General features: G+C 33.5%; 1 long non-coding RNA gene across 1 annotated transcript in view; it reads left to right on the top strand.

The window, feature by feature from the left end:
* The first annotated feature begins 1,462 nt into the window (after positions 1–1,462).
* The window catches only part of LOC126738685 (uncharacterized), a 37,674-nt gene continuing 17,155 nt past the window's right edge, over positions 1,463–21,981 (top strand). Inside the window, exon 1 of the long non-coding RNA XR_007661416.1 lies at positions 1,463–2,571. This is a non-coding gene — a long non-coding RNA (uncharacterized LOC126738685). The remainder of the gene's footprint in view (positions 2,572–21,981) is intronic.

Below are 21,981 nucleotides of genomic sequence, written 5' to 3'. Positions count from 1 at the left end.
TTAAGAGGAACTGGAAAGAAGAGCAAGAAATTTCCATTTTAAAATTAAAATAAATGTTAATCAACAAGGTGCTTTTATATCATCTTCACGAAGGTTTTGAATATTGCGTTCAGACTGATGCCAGTGACGTAGGATTGGGGGCACAACTTTTTCAAAATATCGAGGGTCAAAGAAAGGTTATTGCCTATACAATTTGTCTTTTGCTAGACAGAGAAAAGAATTACAGCTCTTGTGAGAAAGAGGTATTAGCTATCGTTTGGGCATAAGTGGAGGATATTCCTTTTTGGGAAAGCATTTCCAGGTTTTCACAGATAACAAAGCATTAGTATACATCCAATCGGCTGCTCACTACACGAATTTCTCGATGGCTCTGCAAGAGTTTGATTATACCATTCATTATGTTAAGGGCCCTGAAAATGTCATTGCAGATACTTTGTCTTGATACGCTCATTCCAGGTTACCGACTCCATTGAGCAAGCAATTTAGACTGATGTCCTCCTTCTGTTGTTCTGGGGAATTTACGAGTCAACTGAGAAATTTGAGTAAAGTTCAATGAGTGATCCTGTTTTCGGTAAGATTATTAGATCCTTGCAAGAGATCTGTTGTTCATCCGTAAAGCTTTCGATGATCCGTACGTTTTGTGCATACCATCAGTTTTACAGGAGGCTTTTATCCAGTATTATCATGAAACTCTGGGGCATTTTGGTATGTATAAGACTTGGACATTGCTACGGCGAGATGTATGGTGGAAAAATATGTATAAAGGAATTAAAAGTGTTGTGAAGAATTGTAACATCTGTCAAAGAAAAAAAGTCTCTATTCTGGCAAAACCTCCTTTACAACCAATCATTACTAATAAAATTAATGAGTTAATTTCTTTTGATCTTTATGTGTCGCTACCGAGGTCTCGAGAAGGCGTAACTTGTTTATTTTTATAAATGTTCAATGTAAAATCGTCGATGTTTTTTCTAAATTTATTACATTGTATCCTCTTACAAAGGCCACTACTAGAGCTATCCTTAATCGTCTGCTACTCGAATATTTTCCTAAGCATCGGGTAGTTCAACAAATTTTGACTGATCATGGTACTCAATTTACCGCAAAATCTTGGACGGATACTCTTCGACTTTATTATTCGGTTATGAATAGATCTTTCTAAAAAAGAGAGGTTCTTTTTATCAAAGAAAATATCAAAGAAAATAAAGAGAGAGGTAGATCAAAGTATTCTCAAAATTAATTAATAATTTAAAATATTTGATATTCATGTATTTTCTATGATTAATTTACATTAAGATCACACCGTTTTAAATTTAAAGAAGTAACCTTTGAAATTTTTGTTATCTTTCAAAATAGTTTGTCAAACTATTAATAAACCGTCAAATTATATAAAAAAAGTATATAAAGTATTTTCGAATTAGGAAGAAATTTTGATGATACTACATAGCTGAAAATTTGAAAGATAAGTATATTTTATTTTTAATTTAATTTAATTTTATTTTAATTACCTTGATAACGGTAGTAGGTATAACTACCGAAACGTTGGTTCAAATTAGGTATTTTTAAAAAAAAGTAGGTCTTCTTGTTGTTTTTATCGTTTTTTAATTGTAATATTCATAACAAAGTTAGGTAGGATATTGAAAAGAAGAAACGAGCTTAGAGATTAATAGATTGAACCTCAGCTCCTAGGTATATAAAAAATTTATTATACCTCAAGTAAACTATTGTATTTAAAACTTATTGAACTTAAATTAAATTAAGTATATCGAACGGTATCGTTACAGATTTAAGTTCATATTTCTATTAAATACGTTAAAAAGTCTATTTTCTTCTTCTTTTCAATTTTTGAGTGTGTGAGATAAAAATTTCTAAATTGATTTTTGCTATAAGTGACGTAATACCCAATATAATAAATAACTCATTATGTATGTTTTAGTTAGTAAGCATTTTGGGGTTTTGATTATATTGAATTACTATTAACAATAGACATAGTATTTTACCTTAAAACAAAAATGAACATACTTCTAAATTAATGAAAAACCCTTAATCAATACCTTTTTATCACATGGCGACCCTGCCTTTTGAACCATATAGTATAGTAAAGTAAAAGTGATTAAAGAAAAATGGGAAAATCACAGAGCAAGGAGGAAATTATAATAGCTCAAGCAGGAAATAGTGGTGGACAAACCAATAGTCCCAGCACACATGTTTTTGGCTCGATCCAGGATATTTTAATCATTGCTATTTTTGGGCTTTTGGCACTGTTCCTTGGGTGGTTTTTATATACAAAAGTAAAGAAAACGATGCTAAGAAGGATGCGTGCAGAAATAAGAGAGGAAATTGGAAGAAGCCGAGAACGAGTCTAAAGGGAAGACTTTTAGGAAACATTTTAGGTTTTTTTTTCTTTTAGGTTGCAAAAGAATTATTGTTCAATACACCAGTATTTATGACTAATATAACATGGAATGTCGGTGCCCACGGAATTTATATATTTACTAGATGAAGTTAAGGTATTTAAGAGGAATTTAATAAAGAACAATTTAAAAAAGAGACAAAAGGAGAAATATAACCTACGTAAGTTAGCTACATTTAATAATTATGTATTAGAATTAGAAAATATTAGGCAAAATTTTAGCTCAAAAATTAAATGACTCTAAATTAATACAATTAGTTAAGGAATATATAGGCAGATAGAAAAATATCTTAAAGCTAGTCAGGATATTTTGGAATCTAGGTTAGGGGATATCACAAAAGCAAGTGAAAAAATAAAAAATTTGGTATCTTCTGACTCAGATTCAGAAAGTATTGTTAAAAGTAATTTAAACAAAAAAGTAAACATAACACAGAAATTCGACCCTAAAACTGCATCAAGCCTATTACCAATTATGGATGGCTCTGAGGCCATTACTTTGCAATTAATTAAGGGTATTGAGTGGTATGATGCACTTTTAGATGATGAAAATAAAAAATTGTTGACTATATATGTACAAAAAACACGTTTATCTCAGAGTGCAAATATTACGCTAAAATCTTCCTATGCTTCAAATGCTTTATTAGTGTTGGGAGTTTGGGGAGAGTTGGAAATGAAACATGCTACCTTAAGAACGGCTAAAAAAGTAACTATATTTCTAAAAGCTTTTACTGGTCGATTACTATTTATACATTTTTCACATTACCAATATAATCATAATAAGTGCCTACGTAATGGCATAATTAATATCTTTTTAATAACATTACTAATCTACTTACAATAAGCACGTTATAATATACAGTATGTAATAATTATATTAATACCTAAACTACACCTCCTATGCAAAGGACAAAAAAAAACTGAAAAAAAAAGTTAAATCTACAGGTATATACAGGGTGTCTCACGACGAATAGACGCGATCGATATTTCGGAAACTAATTTTTCAAAAATTTTGAAAATTTGGCAACATGGCACTGTCGAGGGGGGCTACACAACTAAAATATTTTGACAGTTGTGACGTTTCCGGTTATACCGGAAGTAGGTGTCAACTTCGTTATTTTAAATGGAACACCCTGTATATTTTTACTTTTTTGGCTTTTACGTGAAATTCTAAGTATATTTTGTGTATAATGTCCTATACCTAAGTGTAACCGTTTTTGACATATTTTTAATTTCATGTGAAAAACTATGTTTATAAGCCCTAACATAATTACCGATTACTCCCTTTTAGTAGCCTTTATTTATTGGTTAGTTTTGGTTTTATTTTAGAGGAAGGACCACTTTAAAAGACTATTTTAAAATTTGGCTAAAAAAAAGATACAGGGTGGTCAAAAACTAGCATTAAAAATTAAAATGAAAAAATCATTAAAAGTCAATTTTTTTAAATGGAAACCCCCTATTTTTATAATTTTTTCATAAAGATAATTAAAAATAAGGTTAACTTTGTATAAGGTTATCTAGTCCAAAAATTGATAGTTTCCGAAATATTGGCAGTTTAAATTTGGCCTAATATTAAAAGCCGTATAATAACACGGCTCAAGGATTGTTGATTAGTTGGGCATGACGGTTGTCATAGTAACCGCTAGAAGCGGCAGTAAGATAATGGATTATAACAGAAATGTACACTTTTTAATTAAATTACACTTTTACGAAGAAAACTTAAATAGCAAGTAACTTATAAATTTAATGCATATAATCCATTGTCTTACTGCCGCTTCTAGCGGTAACTATGACAACCGTCATGCCCAACTAATCAACAATCCTTGAGCCGTGTTATTATACGGCTTTTAATATTAGGCCAAATTTAAACTGCCAATATTTCGGAAACTATCAATTTTTGGACTAGATAACCTTATACAAAGTTAACCTTATTTTTAATTATTTTAATGAAAAAATTATAAAAATAGGGGGTTTCCATTTAAAAAAATTGACTTTTAATGATTTTTTCATTTTAATTTTTAATGCTAGTTTTTGACCACCCTGTATCTTTTTTTTAGCCAAATTTTAAAATAGTCTTTTAAAGTGGTCCTTCCTCTAAAATAAAACCAAAACTAACCAATAAATAAAGGCTACTAAAAGGGAGTAATCGGTAATTATGTTAGGGCTTATAAACATAGTTTTTCACATGAAATTAAAAATATGTCAAAAACGGTTACACTTAGGTATAGGACATTATACACAAAATATACTTAGAATTTCACGTAAAAGCCAAAAAAGTAAAAATATACAGGATGTTCCATTTAAAATAACGAAGTTGACACCTACTTCCGGTATAACCGGAAACGTCACAACTGTCAAAATATTTTAGTTGTGTAGCCCCCATCGACTGTGCTATGTTGCCAAATTTTCAAAATTTTTGAAAAATTAGTTTCCGAAATATCGATCGCGTCTATTCGTCGTGAGACACCCTGTATATAAACTTATTATGCAAAGTATGGCTTGACTCTATTCTTATGTAATAATTTATTTGTATTCCCTATTTTTACTACAATATTTGAAGCTTTATCTTCGATAACCACATATTACCGTTAAACAACGCTTCCATTTTTCTTCCACCTTCATTTTTTATTAAAACTTTGTCTCCTGTTTTATAATTAATTGCATTTGTTTTCAAGTCGTACGTTTCTTTTCTTTTATTTTTAGACTTTACTAGATTACTTTTTGCATCAGCCTGAGCCTGCTGCAAGCGAAATTTAAGTTCTAACGGGTAGCTATCAAAGTTGTACAAAGGATCAACTTGTCGTTTTACATTTGAAGGTAAATTACAAAAGCTTCCCAAAAACTAATTCATACGGCGTATACCTTCTTTCTATATGAACAGTAGTATTAAATGCAAAACTCCAAAATTGTACCCAAGAACTCCATGAATCTGAAAACATAGCACATTGCATTCTTAGAAATACCCCTAAACTTTTGTGCTTATTTTCCAAACTACCTAAACTTTGATGGTGATAAGCTGTAGAACAAATTTGTTTAACCTTAAGAAGACTGCAAATTTCCTTTAATGTTATCGATAAAAACTCCGTGTCCCTATCTGAACCAATTTCTTGCGGAACCCCATACCGCAAAATAAAGTTTTCTACAAAAGCTTTAGCAACTGTTGTCGCTTCCTTATTTTTAATGGGATAACATTCAACGAATTTCGTAAGTTTGCACTGTAATGTAAGTATGTATACATTATTTCCCGAATCTGCTGTTGGTGGCCCAACAAGATCCAAAAATACCTTTTGGAACGCTGATGATGCGGTCGTAGTGATGGTCATAGGTTCAACATAAGGCCTTGAATGTTTGTACCTCTGACACTCATCACACTTCCTAACAAACTCTTGAACTTCCCTTTGCGAGCCATTCCAAAAGTAATTCTTAAAACCGATGCCTGTTGGAAGAATGTGAAAATCGTTTAAAATTATTTGTCTCGTCTCTTTACTTTCTACTTTAAGTATAAACTTAATTTAAGTTTCATATTTTTAATTTCTCTGGGATCCCTTAATATATTATTAATTAATAACTTATTTTTGCTATTTTTTAGGATTATAACTTTGGAACTTTAAACATCTCGCAGATTTCTTTTTTTCCTCAACGTTGCACCAAATGCTAACGCTGAACAGGTATCCTTAATTATAATTGCGTTTTCATTTTTTATGAATATAGCATTTCGTAAGCAAAAATTTTCTTTATTTGTATTTTTATTAAATTCATTTACTGGTACACAAAATACATCAACAAAATTTTGCGGCGATTTCAATAAATCTACCACTCCAGGGTGATCAAGCCTCTCGTGAATAGTGTTATTAAACCCGTCGCCAGCGATTTGTTTACTTTGTTGTCGAGTAATTGCATTTATGCATTCCTCATTACCTGACATATTTTTTAATTCACCCGAAGTGATTGCTATGCGAGACAGCGCGTCGACTGCTATATTATTTTTACCTTTTAAATATCGCACCTCAAAATTATATTCCTCTAAAAGCAATCTAAATTTTATTAAACGACTCGAAGGATTAGTCATTCCGAATAAATAAACCAGCGGTCGGTGATCCGTAAATATCAGAAATTTCCTACCAAATAAATAAGTCCTAAATGTTTTTACCGCGAAGCAAATAGCCAAAAGTTCCTTGTCTATAGTTGGATATCCTCTTTTGTGAACTTTTAGACTTCGACTAGTATAAGCAACAGGCCTATCATCACCATTGCACAAAACTGCCCCCAGTGCAACATTTGAAGCATCGGTTTTAAGAATAAACGTGTTAGATTCTGTAAAATCGGGATACTGCAGAACAGAAGGAATCATAAGTGCTTGCTTTAACTCTTCAAACGCTTCTTGATACTCTGAATTCCACTGAAATGGTACTCCTTTTCTACTTAAATAGTTAAGAGGTGATGCAATTTGCGCGTTTTTTATGTGTTTTCTGTAAAAGTTCGCGAAAGCTACAAACTTTTGGTTTCCTTTTCATCTTTTGGAACTGGAAATTTTAAAATAGCTTTAATTTCTTCCGGATCTGGAGCTACTCCCTCTTTTAATATTAAGTGACCTAAATATAATATTTCTTGCTTAAGAAAGTCACATTTTTAAGGATTTAACTTTAGGTTAACTTTTTGTAGTCTTTCTAATATTTTAACTAAATTCTGATTATGATGAACCAAACTATTGCCAAAAACTATTAAATCATCTAAATAAACAAAACATGAAAAATTATTTAAACCTGCCATAGCAATTGACATAGACCTCGAAAAAGAACTAGGACTTATTTTAAGCCCCATAGGAAGCCTTGTCATTTGGAATTGGCCCCTATCAGTGACAAAAGCGGTACATGACCTACTTTCTTTTTCAAGTTCAATTTGATAGTACTCTTGAGAAAGATCTAAATGTGTAAAATATCTTGCCCCTGACAAAGAATCCAAAATATCAGTTATGCAAGGCAAAGGGAATTTATCAGGACCTGTATAGAATTGTTTAATTGGCGGTAATCTAAAACTAAACGTCATTTTTTATTTCCTTGGTTATCAGCATGTTTTGGAACAACTAATAAAGGAGCTGACCAGGGTGATCTAGCTTCCTCAATAATTCCCTTATTCAGCATATCCTCTAGTTGTTTATTTACCTCATGCCTATGAGCGTTTGGCAATCGATATGGTTTAACATAAACAGGCGGTTTTCCTTGTTGTAAATGGATTTTTTGTTTGTATATATTAGTAGTAGTAAATTGATCGTTATCCAAATAAAATACATCTGAAAATTTTGAGCAAATTTTCTGAATTGAAAACTTCTCAGATTGTTCTAAATGGTCTAATTGTAATAAATCTAATATTTTATCTACTCTATCTACAGTTTTTCTAGAACTTTTAAATGCACAAATTTTGTAATCACTCAACGATTTAATTTTCGGCCTAAAATTTTTTATATCTACGTCATCCTCACGAACATTTAATATTTTAATGGGTATTTTATTAAGTTTAGGGCTCGCTACGGCACTAGCAACAAAAATTCCCTCGCATATCTCTTCTGGCAATATAATGACATCTCCACTTAAATTATCAACATTTATATACTTAATAATTTCACACCTTGCCGGAATGTGTAATAAAAATTCTTGCTTTGACTGCATTGGTATGCATTTTTTTTTTCATTATTTTTCTATAATGATAGCATAAAATCTTCAAAACTAATTTTGACTGAATATTTCACAAAAAAATCTGAACCCAAAACACCATTAAACTCGTCATCTTGAATCTTGAGCAAAAAATCGTGACACACTTCCGTATTATTATTTATGTGTAATTTGATAGTCGTGTCACCTTGTGAATACGTTGACCCCGTAATACCATTAATTTTAACTTTACTTGCATAACTTACATTTTTAAGGTTTTCAACTCGATCTTTAAAAAGTACACTTATAGATGCTCCTGTGTCGATTAAAAGTTTTTAATTTTGATTTTCGTATTTTGCCCAAATAAAATTTAACCCATTTATATTAGTAATATATTCTTCATTGGGGATGAAAAAATTTTAACCCTGAAGAACCTGCGCCATCTTGTACACTAGTAGTATGACTTATTTCCTCTATAACCTCTGTTTGACTGAAAATTACCTCTATTTGAATGGAAATTGTCTTTATTTGATTGAGAATTGCTTCTTGGGATATAACTATTTCCGTTTCCCCTATATGAATTAAAATTTTGACAAAAATTGGAGTTGTTATTAAAATTTCTTACCCCATAGTTTCCCCGTGGAGTAAAATTCGTACCTCGTGAATAATCTTGCCTACCAAAATGCGATTGACCTCGAAAATTGTGATTCCTACCACGCATATTGTATAAAGAACTTCTATAATCTAACTCCTCGTCCTTTGCTGCAGCAATGACCTCTGAGAGAGATTGATAATTCCGCACCCTTATTATAGTACGCAAATCATTGCTATGTATACCATTTGTAAACGCATTTATGGCTATTCTTTCGTTCACCGGCCTAAGAATATTTGCAGTTTCCGTGTTACCCTCAGATTACCCCCCCCCCGCGAAATTGTAAGATCAACCAACATTTCTTTTATTGATTTGCCAAATTCGTTTAACGATTTAGACCCCTGTTTAGCAGAATTAAGTTTAACTGATATTGTAGTTGACGATTTCTTTGAAATAAAATGCAACCTAATATCTTCAATCTAATTAGCATTATCCCGATACGTTTGTTTAAGTCTTATTTTTGCTCCTTCAGAAAGACGTGTTTTCAATACATATGTGGTTAGCAACTTTTTACCCTCATCATTCAAAAGCGAATCATACCAACAAATTGCATCAATGAGCTGCTTTCTAACAAGCTCAGAACAATTCATTACAGGCAGCAAGCTAGCTGCTGTTTTAGGGTCAAAGTTTTTCCCCATTTTTTCCTCTTCCGAACAACCACAATCGATATTTAAGGCAGAGTACTACTATCGTACTATAGAGTAAGTACTATCGCTCTGTTTAGACGATTCCGTTTGTTCAGTTTGAACAAAACTTAGTCTGCTTCCTAAAATACTACCTATAGCTTCGACATATTTTTCTATATTTTTTACATATTCCCTTACTTCACTAAGAGCTTTTTCTTCATGTGAATCACTATTAAATCTTAATTTTAAATCTGCAAATTAATTTTTTACCCTATCTAATGTACTCACATAACGTTGTGTCTTTCCTATGTCCTTCCTTCTATCGTCTGAATCTTTCCCTAAATTCCTGTGGAATACCCTGACTTCCTCTAGGACGTACCTAAATTCACTAGGCACTGACAAGGACACAAACAATACATATTATTATGAAAATGTAAATACGTTAGTTATTTTTCTAGTTTTTGTACAATTTTATTAGTATTCTGTAGTTAAAGTTAATTCGTAGGGTTTCTTTAGGGTTCTACTTACGTTTGGTTTATTATTTTCATCTATAGTGTTTAGTTTTTAAGTAGTTCATCTTGTTCGAGAGCCCCATTTTGGCCCCAATTTAGGTTATTTAGGTTATATTATTGTAAATCCCTGTAGTTCTAATTTTCTAGAATTTGTATACTTGCTTGCTTTGACTGTCAGTATTCTCCTAAAATTATTGGTCTCTTTGGGCAAAAACAATGAAGATAATTCTAAATATTTCGAAACTGTTCCATCGGGTTTTAAAAAGGATGCGCTTCGTGATAAGTTTTTCAGTTTTTATTTGTTTAGTCAGTTTTTACCTTGGAAACAATTAAACGACAGTCAAGGCGAGTTAGGTTAGTGTTTTTGACGTTGACAATAAAAGTGTGTTCCCGAATTTCGTTACAATTGGTGTGAGAAGTAAAGGATATTTGGAAGCTCATTTTAGTGGATGCCTATAACAAGAAGTCAGGCCAAGATGGAGACCGAGAAATTGATGGAGCTGCTATTAAGGAAGCTTGACGAGCAAAAAGTAGAACAAGAAGAACGAGACCGTAAACAGAAGGAAGAACAAGAAGAACGAGACCGCAAACAAAGAAAAGAACAAGAAGAGCGAGACAAGAAACAGGAAGATTTACTAAAGACAATTAAATCTGACCTAAAAAAGGAAAATGAAGACCTAATAAGGACCATGAAAGTTGACCTAAAGAAAGAAAATGAAGACCTGATTCGAACTATGAAAGATGACTTACTTAATTTAAAAAATAATCTTAAAAAGGAGCAGAAAGCACGAGTTTTACAACTGAAAGAAGATCTGGAGAAGAGTCAGAAACAATTAATGACTAACTTTGAAGCAACGGTAGAAGAAGAATTGGGGCAAGTACAAAAAAAGATCCAAGAACTAGAGTTGAAAGTAAAACGGACTCATCTTCATCCCGATCCTGGAATACAAATAATGATTAAAGTAAAGCCACCAAAATTCGGCACAAGACGGCAAAGAAGCATGGAGTACCTATTTGAATCAATTTGAGGCCGCTGCAAGGGGAAATCGCTGGGATAACGAAGAAAAGGCAATCAATCTTAAGCTAAGCCTTAGAGGAGAAGCTACAGAAATATTAAGAATGGTGCCATCTGAGGATCAGCTCAATTTCGACGTACTGATGCGTACCTTAGAGATGAGATACGGTGAAGCTCATCTACAATAAGTGTACCAAGCTCAATTGAAATCTAGAAGACAACAACCCGAGGAAGGACTCCAACAGTTTGAGGCCGATGTTGCTCGATTAGTAAATCTGGCTTACCCTTCAACCCCAACAGAGTTCCGAGAACAAATTTCTATGAAATGTTTTATTGACGGAGTTCGAGATCCAGATACTAACCACGCTCTAAGGATGGCTCATCATAAAAGTATATCAGAAGCTTTGGCTCATGGACTAGAGTATGAGGCAGCTTTTCAAGCAACTAGAAGGCAGACACGAATAAGGCAAATCAGAACTTCGGAAAGTGATCTCGAAGACCGCCTAAAGAAGATTGAATCATTATTAGCGAGGAAACCTAAAAGACCATTGCAATGCTAGAATTGCAATGAGGAGGGGCACCTTAAACGTCAATGCCCCAAGCCTTTAAGAGATCCAAGGAACCAGGAAAACTTCAACTTCAGCTTTATGGGGCGCAAGCTGGCTGGGTGCTACCAAGCCCCACATATAAGACTAAACCGGCTGCCACATCCTGGAGAGAGCTTGGTAGGACCGGGAAAAATATGCGGCCGTGAATGTGAGATGGTAGTGGATACAGGATCAAGTCATACTATCGTGAAACTAAACATCGTAGCACACTGTAGGCTTTCAGCACCACCCAATTTAATTCTGGAGTCTGCAAATGGAAAAAGAATCCCAATTCTTAGATTGGCATGAAGCTACAGTCACCATTGGCTTAACAACATTCCAACAGCCAGTACTAGTGGCAGAAATCATGGATGATGTCATATTAGGATTAGATGTTATGAATGCTCAGCAGTTTAAAATGGATGTATTGTTACAGGTTGGAATTGGCATTTTATACTCTTTATTAAAAACACTGATTACAGTTATATTTTTAAAATAGATATTTTACAAATATGAATGATTGGTACTAGTAATGCCCTCTCTGTAATAGTCTCCCAAGGAACCCATAGTTCTGTTCTCTTGCCATTTCAAATAACAGTATTCTTTTTTTTTTAATGACACATTTAGTCTTGTACATTTCAGCTTCATATTGTACTGGTTGTTAATGAAATTTTATTTATACTCTTATAAAACCCGGTTCTGGACTAAAGAAATATTTTAGAATTTAAATTATATCCCATATTGATTATTCCATACTTTATTTAATTGTTTTATAACGAATAATGATTAATTGGGCATGTACAATTATTGTGTATGTTGTACTGTCCATAGTACAATATCTGATTTTGGCTTGACCATACCAGATATGCTGGTTGATTTTACTCGGACTGACCTATCTAATTTTTGTCTCTTTTTATCTTATGTAAATATTAGTTTTCTTGGAAGATAGCAAGAAGTTACTGGTCTAGGGAAAATCGAAATTGAGTGTCATAGTGACACATATTTTCATTGCCAACTTCCTTGGGCCATAAATTTAGTTATTTATTTTTTTATAAAAGATTTTATGGTACTTATAAAAAAAGTTAAGTTATTTTCGATTGGCAATACATTTTGTGCGTGATTGCTTAAATACGGGTTTGACCTCTGCGATCGTTCCTTTTTCCAGACCGCCATCATGAAGTGAAGAGTGCTTTAGTTCTTTTTGAAATTCGTGTGAATTTTACCCATATGGGGATATAATTGACTAAATGTGGTGATAGTAAATCAACTTTTTGGGCGTAATGCTATAATTTGTTGTTTTGTTAAATTTACTGGCCTTTATGGCGATTTAAAACCTAATAATTTTTCACGTGCCCTCGAACATCGGCAAAATGGCGGTCCTGATTGGCATTGGCAGGGGACAATTTAATTAACAAAGCTACATAACATGGATTTTGGACGGATTTTTTTTGTACGGACCTGATTTCTTCATGCCACATGGTACTTTTATTTTGGGGTTATGTACTTTACTGGTTCTAATCTAGAGGAGATTTTAAACAACTGTGAGCTAACGTCTAACCTAGACCACTACCAGAGCTTGGCTTATTGTGAAGTGGAAGAGGTGAAGCTTGGAAGCCTGCAGTTTTTCTTTGACTGGGAATTGGATGTCTGGGAGAATCTCGAATCTGAGGTAGTCTGCTGTGTGTGGAGCTAAGTGACACAGCATAACATTTTTTTTTTATTCACTTATTTTATTTTTATTATCACAACTTTTATCTTTTGAGTTGAGATACATACATATATGACTTTACAATCTGAGCGGGGTGAAGCCGAATTGTGGTGGTTAGGGGATGTAATTATTTTTCTCATTCAAAGGCTGGATATATTTATATTATTTTGATAATCCAAAGGCCCACCAGGTTCGACTGTACTTTGTCTCAAAAGTTTAAAATTTTATTGACATTATTTAATCTATGCTATTTTATTATTGAATATTACTGATAAGAGTACATATATAGGCGACAAGTGACTCCTGTGAGGTAAGACGCAGCCGGCTTCGTAGTACTACGAGTATATACTTGGGTTATATTATTTATTTTCAGACTACTCCTAAGATGTCAAATTTTCTCAGATTAGCTAGTAAATATTAGAGTAAACTAATAAAAGGGTAATTTTGATTGGGGAAGCTTCAACAGTTAGGGTTGTCATTTTTTTTTTTGCTTAGGTCAATGTCCGTGGCGGGATATACCGGGCCATGTAAATTGTTAGTTTAATTCGAATTGAAGCTTCGTTCCCCGAAGGTGTGGGTGTAACATAATTTATTTTATTTTGACAACCACACTTTTGATTGTGTATTTTTTTTTAGATATATTTCTCATAGATATATTTCTTATAAGCATGGTCACGAATGACGAATGAAAATTTAATTTTATGGCACGTTATCTGTTGACAACTTTGTTTTTCTTGTAATTAGAAACTTAAATGTTGTGGTTCCTTATTACCAACTTAAATAATTATTCCTCTTAAAGATAAATAAAATAACATAACATAATTCTCTTTGATAATCACGACTTAAATAAATTGTTATTTTCTGTTGTTATTTTGTTTTTCACTTGAGTTGAGTAGGTTAGAATATCATAGGTAATTTGGAAACAATAGTGTATACCGACTTGACTTTGATTTTGTTTTCCAAGTTTCGTTTTGAACTTGCCTAAATAAGTTTTGATAAATATTGGGCGTCCATTGGGATTATATAAAATCCAAAACTTGGTGGCGCCATACTGATTTTGACATTTATTTGGGGTAACTATTGGATAGCTACTACATAAGAAATTTTGGTTCATTTGGTTGAGAAAGAAGCTAGAACCCACATCGGCTTGAGCTAGCAGCATTGTGAAGGATTCCTTCTCTGGGCGTTTCAGGTAAGAGGGGTTAAGTTCCTCCGGGCATCAAACAACTTTTGGAGACCCTCTTAAGGCCATAAACCTTTCACTATTTTTAGTACTTCATTTCTTTTGATTAACTTGGTATTCATCGGTTCACCATTACATTGCATTTTAAAAAAAAAGTGGTATAACAGTATATAACCGGATATTGACGACGAGAAATGAAGAGATTTTTATGCACCATCTATATAAAGATAAAGTAAATACCAGAGTCGTTAAGTTATTCATGGATATTACCATACCAGCAAATTCAGAGGTAGTGGTTAATGCTACAACTGGAGGAAAAGAGGGAGAAACTGTTTTGATTGAGCCCATGGAAAACTGCAAACTATATGGTCAAGGAATTTTTCCAGCCAAGACGTTATCTACGCAGAAGAAATCTACTGTTTTGGTTCAAATGGTAAATTTAAAAGGATATGATCAACACCTGAAACAAGGAGAGAATATTGGCGTATGCTCTGAAGTAGTGGCAGTCATGAAAAATGCTGATAGAAGTCGTTATTCAAACAGACCTTTTCCTGTATGTTTACAAAACCTATTTCAAGAATCTTCTGCCAATTTAACCATAGACCAGTGTAGTAAATTGCGACGTCTTCTTGAAGAAAATCAAGATGTGTTTTCCTTGCACGATAATGACCTGGGAAGAACTGATTTGGTGCAGCATCGAATAAACACTGGAGACAATGCTCCGATTAAACAAGCACCTCGAAGAATTCCGATAGCTAAACAAGGAGAAGTTTCCTCAATGCTTCAAGAAATGAGGTCACAAGGAGTGATAGAACCTTCTCAGAGTCCTTGGACATCTCCAGTTGTGCTAGTGAAGAAAAAGGATGGATCCACTAGATTTTGTGTAGACTATCGGCGACTGAATGACATTACCAAGAAAGACAGTTATCCACTACCAAGAATTAACGACACCTTGGACACGCTATCAGGTTCACAATGGTTCTCAACACTCGATCTAAAGAGTGGATACTGGCAGGTAAAGATGTTCTCAGAAGATAAAGAAAAGACCGCATTCTCGACTGGAACAGGACTTTGGCAGTTTACAGTAATGCCCTTTGGACTCTGCAATGCTTTAGCTACCTTTGAGAGACTTATGGAAACAGTTTTACGTGGAATGACTTGGGAATCATGTTTAGTTTATCTGGATGACGTCATCATACTGTGAAAAATATTTGAAGATCATTTAAAGAATATTCAAGAGGTATTTGTTAAACTACGAGAGGCCAACCTGAAGCCTAAAAAATGTTGCTTATTTCAAAAAGAAGTTCGATACCTTGGCCGTGTAATATCAGAAAAAGGTGTCAAGACTGATCCAGATAAAGTAGAGGCAATCGAAAATTGGCCACGACCCACTGACAAACACCAGTTAAGAAGCTTTCTGGGCCTTTGTACCTATTACAGAAGATTTGTAAGAAATTTCGCTAATCTTGCAAAGCCTCTACATAAGCTCACGGAGGACAAAATGGTATTTAGTTGGTCAACAGACTGTGAAGAAGCATTTCAACGGTTAAAAAGAGCACTATGCACATCTCCGATTTTAACATATCCGATTCCTGGACAAACTTTTATTTTGGATACCGATGCAAGTAATGTTGGAATTGGGGCCGTTCTATCACAAAAATATTAAGATGGCGAGCAAGTGATAGCTTATTTCAGTAAAACGTCATCAAAACCAGAAAGAAACTATTGTGTCACCAGACGAGAGCTATTGGCAGCAGTAAAAGCTATTGAACATTTCCATAAATATTTGTATGGTCAACGATTTATCCTTAGAACTGACCATGCTTCGTTGAAATGGCTGTTTCAGTTTAAAAACCCCAAAGGACAAATAGCAAGGTGGCTTCAACGATTACAAGAGCACTTTACAATAGAACATAGGAAAGGCGAATATCACCAAAATGCCGATGCTTTATCGAGAAGACCCTGTATTGAAACATGTCAACATTGTTTTAAAAAGGAATCAAAACAGCATCCAGACATATTTACTTGTAATCGTATTGGCCTTCACAGCTCTAAAGAGTGGGATGTAGCTAGTTTAATCCAAGATCAGTGTGATGACCCAGTATTTGGTCTTATTTACGAACTGAAATCTCGAGAAATTTCAAAACCAGAATGGAAAGATATTTCTGACAAATCTCCAGAGCTAAAACCTTATTGGTCTCAATGGAATTCATTGGTTATAAAAGATGGATTGTTAAAAAGAGTCTGGGAGAGCGTAGATGGAAAGAAAAGACATATCTGACAGTCCTTCCTCGAAAACGGATTCCGGAAGTTCTTGAAGCTGTTCATGGCGGTGTCGGCGGAGGACATTTTGGAGTTAGTAAGACCTTGGCAAAAGTTAGAGAACGGTTTTACTGGCTGAACAGTCATCAAGATGTTAAACGCTGGTGCCGACAGTGTGAGCAGTGTTCGTCAAGCAAGGGCCCAAGAACCCGGACAAGAGGAAAGATAATGCAGTATCTTGTTGGTGCACCCTTTGAACGAATTGCCATAGACGTAGCAGGACCCTTTCCTACTAGTAGCTCCGGAAACCGATATGCTCTTGTTGCTATGGATTACTTTAGTAAGTGGCCCGAGGTTTATCCGATTCCAAACCAAGAAGCGACTGGATTTGTCGATTTGGTGTACCCAGAGAGATACATTCAGACTAAGGAAGGAACTTTGAGTCACAAATATTACAACAAGTATGCCAATTGCTGGGAATCAATAAGACCCGTACAACCCCACTACACCCTCAGTCTGATGGAATGGTTGAAAGATTTAACCGCACATTTGAAACCTATTTGAGGATGGTGGTAAACTCTAAGCAAACTGACTGGGATACCTGTATAAAAAGCCCGGCAAAAGTTGTCTACGGTGATGAACTTCGTTTACCTTTGGACATTATTACTGGAAGACCCCATAAGTCTGAAACCCTTGAGGAGTACGTCGACCATTTACAAGAGCATTTACAAATTGTTAAAAAACAAGTACGGGATAAACTTCATCTAGAAAGTAATAGAATGAAATCGCCTTATGACATAAAGGCAAATTCTACCGGTTTTAATCCTGGGGACAAAGTCTGGTTATACAATCCACGGAGGATGAAGGGCAAGTCACCAAAGCTCCAGAAGGATTGGGAAGGTCCATTCAATGTGGTCACCAGAATTAACGACGTGGTGTATCGTATCCAGCGACATCCGACAACGAAGATGAAAATTGTAAACATCGTTCGGCTAGCGCCCTATCATGACTCAGGTGGTCCCATGTTTGATCGGCAAAATTGAGAGGAGAGCAGTATTATGAAAATGTAAATACGTTAGTTATTCTTCTAGTTTTTGTACAATTTTATTAGTATTCTGTAGTTAAAGTTGATTCGTAGGGTTTCTTTAGGGTTCTACTTACGCTTGGTTTATTATTTTCATCTATAGTGTTTAGTTTTTAAGTAGTTCATCTTGTTCGAGAGCCCCATTTTGGCCCCAATTTAGGTTATTTAAGTTATATTATTGTAAATCCCTGTAGTTCTAATTTTCTAGAATTTGTATACTTGCTTGCTTTGACTGTCAGTATTCTCCTGAAATTATTGGTCTCTTTGGGCAAAAACAATGAAGATAATTCTAAATATTTCGAAACTGTTCCATCGGGTTTTAAAAAAGGATGCGCTTCGTGACAAGTTTTTCAAATTTTAATTGGTTAGTCAGTTTTTACCTTGGAAACAATTAAACGACAGTCAAGGCGAGTTAGGTTAGTGTTTTTGACGTTAACAATAAAAGTGTGCTCCCGAATTTCGTTACAATATTTTCACGACCTTACTGTCTTTACACTATACTATACTTGGTCTACTTCTAATTACTTCTTCACGAATCTTCCTCTCCAACCGTTTTTTGCATCTTACATAACAAAAAGCAAAAATACAGACTGCTACCACTACTACCAGCAATACAGTTAGGATATCTGCTACACGCCACTCAGCAACACTGGCTGTTGTTCCACCACTGTTTCCACTCTGAACAATCACGGTCTCCTCCTTAGACTGATTCTTCCCCATTGTGGCTGTGTCTTCTTTACTATTATTTTCTTCTTCTAGGTGCTTGTGATGTCATTGCATTAACTAAAATTAACTTAAGACTCCATTTTTCTCCGGTTTAGCAGGACCGCCATGTAATATGTTGGGAGTTTGGGGAGAGTTGGAAATTAAACATGCTACCTTAAGAACGGCTAAAAAAGTAACTATATTTCTAAAAGCTTTTACTGGTCGATTACTATTTATACATTTTTCACATTACCAATATAATTCTAATAAATGCCTACGTGATGGCATAATTAATGTATTTTTAATAACATTACTAATCTACTTACAATAAGCACGTTATAATATACAGTATGTAATAATTATATTAATACATTTAAAACTATACCTATACTACATTAGTTATGAATATTGAGCGGCATTTTATCACCAGAAAATCGGCCACTGCTTTATCTTCTAAATAACATTAAACAAGATTCAAAGTCTGTAGAAGAGTTTGGTAGAGCAATCTGAGCAATTGAACAACTAATGGCTGACCTGACAATATCTCAATCTGGGGGAGACTCTGGAGCAATGGATATTTTAAGGCCAGTCAATGAGAAAATTGCCATAAACTCTTTTGCAAACGGCCTTCGAAATGCTTACGAAACATAATTAAGGCACGAAACTATGATACCCTTAGTGAGGCAATCTGTGGTGCTAAAGATGAGGATTTGGATCAAACCAATACAAATTCTTTATTTCATTGTCGGGGTAGAAACAATAATAATTATTCACACTCGGCGGAGACAAAATAATAATTTTAGAAGTAATAGAGGCAGAAATAATTTTGAATTTAGGGGCAATAATGATAATAATTTTAGAGGGAATTTTTCTTGAGGTCCGCAAAGTAATTAATTTCAGGGATCGAGGCTCTCGTTTTAGTAATTATTTACCAAGAGGTCAATCTAGTAGAAGAGGCTATTTTATTAGTAATGGCAATCATTCCAATCAAGGGAGTTTTTACATGAATAATGAACCTGATGAAAATACTAATAATATTGGAAACTATCATCAAAATAATAGCGATAAATTTTTTCGAGGCTCAGCCAAATAAAAACACTGATTTTTATGATCCCTTTATATTTAATAGCAATGGGCTTAATTTTATTTATGTGAAATATAAAAATATAAATTTAAAAATTTTACTTGATACTGGCGCCTCAATAAGTGTAATTTTTAAAAATTGCATAGATCCAACAGAAAAAATTAATGGGTCAAAGAAAATAAAAATTAACGGAGTTGCTGGAATAATAATTTCGCAAGGTTCAGCAAATTTGTGTTTAGATATAAATGGGTCAAATGTATATCATGAGTTTTTGCTTACCGACAGTTTTGAGGACAGCGTACACGGGGTCATTGGCACAGATTTTTTTAAGCTCTATTTTGCAAATTTAGATTTCGAAAAGATTTTATTTTCATTTAAAGTAGACAATAACAAAATAATTGCGCCTATTCAGTCGAAATATGAGAATTATACTTGTATTCCGGCAAGGCATAAAGTAATAAAATATTTTAACATTAACACAAATGAAGTTGTTTTGCAAGATGAAATTTGTGAAGGTGTTTTTGTTGCAGAAATTTTAGTAAAATCTGTTTCTAATCGTATTCCGGTACGAATTCTTAACACACGAAATGAAGATGTAAACATAAAAAAAAATTCGCCAAAAATTGTACCGTTAAATCATTATAATATCTGTCAATTTAACCCAGTTCCCAAAACAGTGAATAGGATAAATTATCTAAATTTATAAAATACCTTAATAGTTTTAAGATTTAAGATCGAAAAATCACAAAAGTTCTCTTTGCAAAAAATTTGTTCAAATTATTCAGATGTTTTTCACTTAAAGGGAGAAACTTCAACAGCAACAAAAATATACAAACAAAAAATTAATCTAAAACCTAATACTAATCCTGTTTATGTTAAACCATATCGTTAACCCTATTCTCAAAAAGCTGAACTTAACAAACAAATAGAAAAAATGTTACAAGATAATATAATTGAAGAAGCCAGTTCTCCATAATCAGCCCCAATTTTATTAGTACCTAAAAAAGAAGATGAGCAAGGTAATACAAAATGGAGAATAGTCATTGATTACAAAAAAACTCTAAATTCAAATATTCAGGATGATAAATTTCCATTACCCTGTATAACTGAAATTTTAGATTCTTTGTCCGGACCTATATACTTCTCACATCTAGATTTATCCCAAGGATATTATCAAATTGTGTTAGAGGAGGAAAGTAGGCCTTGTACTGCATTTGTAACTGATCGGTGACAATTTCAAATGACAAGATTACCAATGGGTCTGAAAATAAGTCCTAGTTCCTTTTCGAGAGGAATTTCAATAGCTTTATCAGGTTTAACTTATTCTTCATGTTTTGTTTATTTAGATGACTTAATTATTTTTGGAAACAGCTTAGAAACTCATAACACAAACTTTATAAAAGTTCTCCAAAGGTAACGCGAAGTTAATCTTAAATTAAATCCGGAAAATGCGATTTTTTGAAAAAAGTTTTATATTTAGGGCACTTTATATCAGCAGAAGGTGTAATTCCTGACCCTTAAAAAGTCCAGACTATACAAAATTATCCTGTACCGAAAGACGACAAAGAAGTTAAAAGATTTGTTGCGTCAGCAAATTTTTATAGGAAAAGCATAAAAGATTTTGCGCATATTGTTTCTCCATTAAACTATTTAACGCGTAAAGGTGTAAAATTTCAATGGACATTAGAATGCCAGCAGGCTTTTGACAGTTTGAAGCAGGCACTAATTAGTCCTCCAGTCTTACAATATCCAAAACTTTTGGAAAATAACACTTTTATTGTTACTGCTGATGCTTCTAATAAAGCTTTAGGAGCCACTATTTAAAACGGAGATGGTTCACTAGTCGCATATATTTATAGGAAATTAAATAAAGCAGAACTAAACTATCCTGTTATTGAAAAGGAATTTTTGGAAATTGTTTTTGCGGTAAAATCTTTTAGAAACTACTTATTTGGAAGAAAATTTATAATCTGTACAGATCATAGGCAGATCGTAAGATACATAAAAGGTAGCAAAAATGTTGTGGCTGATGCGCTTTCTAGAATCGAAATCACATCTGAGCAACTGAAACAAATGTCAAACAGAGTGTGTAATACAATGTTTGTTATGACAAGACAGCAAGCAAAAAAATAATTAACTAGGCAAAGTTTTGATAGTTCCTTGAAAGTTCCTCCTACACGAAAGGCGTGATCATCTTGGAGTAGTAAAACTTTTAAAGCAGCCAAAAAATTCTTTTGAACTTTGTTGCATTTCAGATTTAGAATTTAATAATTTCATATGGAATAAAAATTGTAATTATTACACGAACCATATAATTTATTCAGAGAAAGAAAAAATTTTAAAAATTAGAATTCTCGATTGACGTTCGCATCAACTGCATCGTTGAGAGATCTTAAAGAAATTTGCATAAAATATGACATATTAGAAATTTATATTTTAAAAAATGAAAGTAATGCGCATTTAATAAATATTATAGGTAGGGATCCCTCAGAATTAAAAATAGCTAAG

This window comes from Anthonomus grandis, chromosome 7 (assembly GCF_022605725.1).
Source record: "Anthonomus grandis grandis chromosome 7, icAntGran1.3, whole genome shotgun sequence".
In the NCBI taxonomy this organism is placed as follows: Eukaryota; Metazoa; Arthropoda; class Insecta; order Coleoptera; family Curculionidae; genus Anthonomus; species Anthonomus grandis.
Note: the sequence above shows the minus strand (reverse complement) of the source record. Positions and strands in the feature narration are given on the sequence as shown.